This window comes from Antennarius striatus, chromosome 23 (genome assembly GCF_040054535.1).
Source record: "Antennarius striatus isolate MH-2024 chromosome 23, ASM4005453v1, whole genome shotgun sequence".
NCBI lineage: Eukaryota > Metazoa > Chordata > Actinopteri > Lophiiformes > Antennariidae > Antennarius > Antennarius striatus.
In genome coordinates, this window is record NC_090798.1 from 7,357,614 (window position 1) to 7,365,093 (window position 7,480).

A 7,480-nucleotide genomic window follows, 5' to 3' on the forward strand; every position below is an offset into this window, starting at 1 on the left:
TGAAATGCATTCTTAAATATTGAGAGGAATGGCAATCGATATCGAACAAATTAGATCGTCTGTGATGACGAACATGTGCATTATGATTGCGGGACATGGCGCTAGGTTTGCTTAGCAGATGGGGCTGCTGTGTGTTTGTGTGCGTGTGTGTGCGTGCGTGCAGCATAGTTGAGTAGTTGTAGTTAAAATTCCGCTAAATGTGGAAACTACGCCACCTACCGTTCTACCTGCCTGCACCAGGCTTCATGTAACAAAAATTCTGGAGGATTTTCATGAGACAGATAACATCCGTGTGACAAAAGGAATTATAAACATCTTGAAAAGCACATAAAAGTTAATTTGGACTCCTGATGGTGCCCCCTGCACCATGATTTATTCATCTGAAGGATCAGCCGTATCTTAAATTTAAACATGACTTGGTTGGTGAGATTTTCTCTTCATCTTACACCTTGAACAGTAGAGGAGATTGCATCCTCATTAAAAAGAAATTACCCTTTAAACTTCATCCTGTGCAGAGGACAGCAATGGTCATTAAGGGGGTGTTATATGAGAAATATATTTCAATCCGTAATACACATGCTCTACCAATTTATCCTGACTTTTACTATTATATTATCAGTAAGGCCTTTCCGGAGTTTGCTGAGCTTGAAACTGAATTCTATGTGTTGGCTGGAGACTCTAATTGCCACCTGGACCCACTGTTTGACGGACATCCTTCTGTCTCTGGGGTTCCCTCCAAAAGAGCAAAAGCACTGGCAGACATGTGATACATTTGTATTTGTTCATGTATGGAGGAATGCACATTGTAATTTAAAGAAATTCACCTTTTTTTCTCAATTTCCCATAAAATTAGATCTCACCTAGACTATTTATTTTCCCCTGAGTTAATGATACCCTTGATGATGCCTTGTGATATAGGAAGTATTTCTGTTTCTCATCATGGCGCAGTACTTCTAAATCTGTTGAGTAAAAAACAGGGTTTTACTATCCATCCATCCATCCATCCATTCTCTTCCGCTTATCCGGGGTCGGGTCGCGGGGGCAGCAGCTTAAGCAGGGAAGCCCAGACTTCCCTCTCCCTAGCCACTTCATCCAGCTCCTCCGGGAGAATCCCAAGGCGTTCCCAGGCCAGCCGGGAGACATAGTCTCTCCAGCGTGTCCTGGGTCGTCCCCGGGGCCTCCTCCCGGTAGGACGTGCCCGGAACACCTCACCAGGGAGGCGTCCAGGAGGCATCCTAACCAGATGCCCGAGCCACCTCATCTGGCTCCTCTCGATGCGGAGGAGCAGCGGCTCGACTCTGAGTCCCTCCCGGATGGCCGAACTCCTAACCCTATCTCTAAGGGAGAGTCCGGACACCCTACGGAAGAAACTCATTTCGGCCGCTTGTATCCGGGATCTCGTTCTTTCGGTCACGACCCATAGCTCGTGACCATAGGTGAGGGTAGGAACGTAGATCGACCGGTAAATCGAGAGCTTAGCCTTTCGGCTCAGCTCCTTCTTCACCACGACAGACCGATACAGAGTCCGCATCACTGCAGACGCTGCACCGATCCGCCTGTCGATTTCCCGTTCCATTGTACCCTCACTCGTGAACGAGACCCCAAGATACTTGAACTCCTCCACTTGGGGCAGGATCTCATCCCCAACCTGGAGAGGGCACTCCACCCTTTTCCGACTGAGGACCATGGTCTCAGATTTGGAGGTGCTGATTCTCATCCCAACCGCTTCACACTCGGCTGCGAACCGTTCCAGTGAGAGTTGGAGATCACGGCTTGATGAAGCCAACAGCACCACGTCGTCTGCAAAAAGCAGAGACGCGATACTGAGGCCACCAAACCGAACACCCTCAACGCCTTGGCTGCGCCTAGAAATTCTGTCCATAAAAGTTATGAACAGAATCGGTGACAAAGGGCAGCCTTGGCGGAGTCCAACCCTCACTGGAAACGAATCCGACTTACTGCCGGCAACGCGGACCAAACTCTGACATTGGTCGTACAGGGACCGAACAGCCCTTATCAAGGGGTCCGGTACCCCATACTCCCGAAGCACCCCCCACAGAACCCCCCGAGGAACACGGTCGAACGCCTTCTCCAAGTCCACAAAACACATGTAGACTGGTTGGGCGAACTCCCATGCCCCCTCAAGGACCCTGCGGAGGGTGTAGAGCTGGTCCACTGTTCCACGGCCAGGACGAAAACCACACTGCTCCTCCTGAATCCGAGATTCGACTTCCCGACGGACCCTCCTCTCCAGAACCCCTGAATAGACCTTACCAGGGAGGCTGAGGAGTGTGATGCCCCTGTAGTTGGAGCACACCCTCCTGTCCCCCTTCTTAAAAAGGGGGACCACCACCCCAGTCTGCCAATCCAGAGGCACTGTCCCCGAAGTCCACGCGATGTTGCAGAGGCGTGTCAACCAGGACAGCCCCACAACATCCAGAGCCTTTAGGAACTCCGGGCGGATCTCATCCACCCCCGGGGCCCTGCCGCCGAGGAGCTTTTTAACTACCTCGGTGACCTCAACCCCAGAGATAGGAGAGCCCGCTTCAGAGAACCCAGACTCTGCTTCCTCATGGGAAGGCGTGTCTGCGGGATTGAGGAGGTCTTCGAAGTATTCTCCCCACCGAGTCACAACGTCCCGAGTTGAGGTCAGCAGCTCCCCATCCCCACTATATACAGTGTGGATGCTGCACTGCTTCCCCCTCCCGAGACGCCTGATGGTGGACCAGAATCTCTTCGAAGCCGTCTTGAAGTCGTCCTCCAAGGCCTCACCGAACTCCTCCCACGCCCGGGTTTTTGCCTCAGCAACCACCAAAGCCGCATTCCGCTTGGCCTGCCGGTACCTATCAGCTGCTTCAGGAGTCCCACAGGCCAAAAAGGCCCGATAGGACTCCTTCTTCAGCTTGACGCTGATGTCCACCAACGGGTTCTGGGGTTGCCGCCACGACAGGCACCGACCACCTTACGGCCGCAGCTGCGGTCGGCCGCCTCGACAATGGAGGCGCGGAACATGGTCCACTCAGACTCAATGTCCCCCGCCTCCCCCGGAACGTGAGTGAAGTTCTGCCGGAGGTGGGAGTTGAAACTCTTTCTGACAGGGGATTCCGCCAGGCGTTCCCAGCAGACCCTCACAATACGTTTGGGTCTGCCAGGTCGGACCGGCATCTTCCCCCACCATCGGAGCCAACACACCACCAGGTGGTGATCGGTTGACAGCTCCGCCCCTCTCTTCACCCGAGTGTCCAAGACATGCGGCCGCAAGTCCGATGACACGACCACAAAGTCGATCATCGAACTGCGGCCTAGGGTGTCCTGGTGCCAAGTGCACATATGGACACCCTTATGTCTGAACATGGTGTTCGTTATGGACAGTCCGTGACAAGCACAGAAGTCCAACAACTGAACACCGCTGGGGTTCTGATCGGGGGGGCCGTTCCTTCCAATCACACCCTTCCAGGTCTCACTGTCATTGCCCACGTGAGCATTGAAGTCCCCCAGCAGAACGATGGAGTCCCCAGTGGGAGCGCTCTCCAGCACCCCCTCCAAGGACTCCAAAAAGGGTGGATACTCTGAACTGCTGTTTGGTGCATACGCACAAACAACAGTCAGGACCCGGCCCCCCACCCGAAGGCGGAGGGAGGCTACCCTCTCGTCCACCGGGGTGAACCCCAATGTATAGGCACCAAGCCGGGGGGCTACAAGTATACCCACACCTGCTCGGCGTCTCTCACCATGGGCAACTCCAGAGTGGAAGAGAGTCCAACCCCTCTGGAGAGGACTGGTACCAGAGCCCAAACTGTGTGTGGAGGTGAGCCCGACTATATCTAGTCGGAACTTCTCAACCTCACACACCAGCTCAGGCTCCTTCCCTGCCAGAGAGGTGACATTCCACGTCCCAAGAGCCAGCTTCTGTAGCCGGGGATCGGATCGCCAAGGTCCCTGCCTTCGGCCACCGCCCAGCTCACAATGCACCCGACCCCTATGGCCCCTCCCACAGGTGGTGAGCCCATGGGAAGAGGGACCCACGTTGTCCTTTCGGGCTGCGCCCGACCGGGCCCCATGGGTGCAGGCCCGGCCACCAGGCGCTCGCCTTCGAGCCCCACCTCCAGGCCTGGCTCCAGAGGGGGGCCCCGGTGACCCGCATCCGGGCAAGGGAAAACGTGTGTCAGTGTTTTTTGTCATCATATGGGGTCTTTGAGCAGTACTTTGTCTGGTCCCTCACCTAGGACCTGTTTGCCATGGGTGACCCTACCAGGGGCAGAAAGCCCCAGACAACTTAGCTCCTAGGATCATTGGGACACACAAACCCCTCCACCACGATAAGGTGACCACTCAAGGTAGGGTTTTACTAATTCATGAAAATTTAGTCCAGTGACAGTGATCTCAAATTCATCTCGTATTTTAAATCAGAAATATGAGATGTTTTTGCTCAATTCATAAAAACTCTTCAGTGTCTCTCTCAATGCTTGGGGAACATGTTAAGGGTATTTGAAAGACATGATTATCTTCTATGTTAAAAATAAAAAAACTAACTTGTGAAGCTCAGGTGAAATTGGAAATCGAACATTCTACTTTAGAAAAGACCTATGTCCTAATGAGAGCACTGTGACGGCGATGCTGGCTACACAAGCATCCCCAAACTCTCTTCATATTCATAAGACCAAGCAGAATATTTGACTCGCTAATGCTATATGAACATAGTAATAAGCCAGGTTTACCAACCTTGCTCGGTTGGTAAATGGAAGAAATGATTTCTGGGCAATTCCATCCATTAAAGATACTACTGGTGAAAGAAGATGTGACAAAAATAATATTGATAGGATCTTTAAAGACTGAGTTGTATAGTAGTGACGGGCTCCCAGGAGTACAGGCTTCTACAGTATTTCCAGATTTATGTCTACTCTCAATCTACCAAAGTTATCAAGGGATCAGAAATAGGGATTGAATTATTAAACAGTAAGTATTGGAGGCATTACAACACTTAAAGTCAGGAAAGTCCCCAAGACCTGATGGCTTCAACTGTGACTTTTTAAAAGTAATTTATACAGGAACTAGCAGGAACCCGTGGACATTTCACGATAAAACAATAATGTCACACTTCATACCAAACATATGAAAACAAATGTATTGGTATGATAAACCAAGTGCACCCGTCACAGAGTTCTCCCACAAGTATGCAACGCATACTGGTCTGACCCAGAATTGGTATTGGCATCTTTGCCGAGGAACATGAATGAATGAATAAATAAATATATAAACTTTATGACTCATAAAGAAAAAAAGTAGGGAAACAAGTGACCCTGCCTGGAGGAAGCCTGGGCCCACGTCTGGAGCCAGGCCTGGATGGAGCGCCCGTCAGCGAATGCCTGGTGGCCGGGTCTGCCACGGGACCCGGCCGGGTCCAGCCTGAAAAGGCAACGTGGACTCTTCCCATTCCTGTGGACCCACCAGATCAATGGGGTCAGGTGCACTGCCATATGGGTGGCAGTGACAACAGGGGGTCACAATGGATCAGACCCAGGCGGCAAGAGCTAGCTTTGGGGACGTGGAATTTCACCTCACTGGCGGGGAAGGAGCCAGAGCTTGTGCTGAAGGTGGAGCGTTACCAGTTGGATCTGGTGGGGCTTACTTCCATGCATAGCCTTGGTTCTGGATCCAAACTCATGGATAGGGGTTGGCTTATTTTACTCCTGAGATGCGTCAGGCGTGAGGCGCAGGGCAGGTGTGGGGATATACACAAGCCCCCGGCTGAGTGCAGCTGTGTTGGAGTTTACCCCGGTGGATGAGAGGGTCGCCTCCCTACGCCTTAAGGCTGTGGGAGGGAAAACTCTGAATGTTATTTGTGCGTACGCACCAAATATCAGCTCAGAGTATTCGGCCTTCTTGGGGTCCCTAAATGGGGTCCTTGGTGGGATCCCTGTAGGGGACTCCATTGTTCTCCTGGGGGACTTCAATGCACACGTCGGCAATGATGGAGACATGGAGGAGAGTGGTTGGGAGGAATAGCCTCCCTGATCTAAACCCGAGCGGTGTAGTTGTTGGACTTCTGTGCTAGTCACGGATTGTTCATAATTAACACCATGTTTGAACACAAGGATGCTCATAAGTGTACCTGGTACCAGAGCACCCTGGGTAGGGTGTGTTCAAAACACACAGTCGAAGGTCAGATGATACGATCACAAGATCAAAATGATTGATATTGTGGGAGGTGCTGCGGGAGTATGGGGTGAGGGGGCCTCTCCTCAGGGCCATCCAATCCCTGTATGCCCAAAGTGAGATCTCTGTTCGGGTTCTCAGCAGTAAGTCGGACTTGTTCCGAGTAGCTGTTGGCCTTCGCCAGGGCTGTGCTTTATCACCAATTCTGTATGTGATTTTCCTGGACAGGATATCGAGGCGTAGTCATGGTGAGGAGGGGTTACAGTATGATGGTCTGAGGATTGTGTCGCTGCTTTTTGCAGATGATGTGGTCCTGTCTGCGTCATCAGCCTGTGACCTGCGGCACTCACTGGTCCGGTTTTGCAGCCGAGTGTGAAGCGGTGGGGATGAAGATCAGCACCTCCAAATCTGAGGCCAATGGTCCTCAGCAGGAATATTGGGACAAAATAATCAGGACTCAATCTGATCCTAAATACCTATGTAGACACTGATCCTCAGTCTCTACTTCTTTGGCTACCCAGCCCGAATAATAATATTTGTGCAAAACAGGGATTTTTCAATGTTGTAACATTTGCTGCCCACAAAAATATATTGTTTAAATGGATTGGGGATACCCCACCTCCTATTGCATTGACAAAAAATAATCTTTGCATCAATACCACTGGAATATCTGACTGGAATATCTGAGATTTAAGGTCCAAACAAATAATGTTTTTGAAGTTTGGGCACCCTTTAAGATATTTGGATAGAAGATTGACTGGTGTTGTATTACAGGGCTTGCAGGACTGTTATGCTAAATGTTGGCAGAATGTGATTTTTGGGTCATGACGTGAGGTATAGGATTTATCCCCATTTGTTGCTGTTCCTGCTGCTAATTCGTTTTTGTTTTGATTTATCAGATTTGTAGAAACCAGAAACCCCCTAAATCACCCCGTGTTGGGATTTAGAGATCTAAGCTAAATATTGATTGTCGGTATTTGTTTTTTTGGAGGACCCGGTTTTGTTTTGTTTGTTTTCCTTTAAAGTATGTATTGTTTGATGTTCTTGCGTAAAATAAAAAAATGAATAAAAACATGTTTTTTAAAAAACTCAGATTCAGGAAGAACAATGCTGTTTTCATCCCAGTTGTGGAACACTGGAAAAGCTTTACACTTTCCATCGAGTGCTTGAGGGTTTGTGGGAGTGGATATGTGGTTTGAGGACTTGGAGAATGCATTTGAACACCTCCCCTGTATTATGTGGAGAGTGTGGGGTTTGAGGCCCTTTGTTAAGGCACGTCCAACCCTGTATGACCAAAGCCGGTGCTTGGTTTGCATTGCTGGCA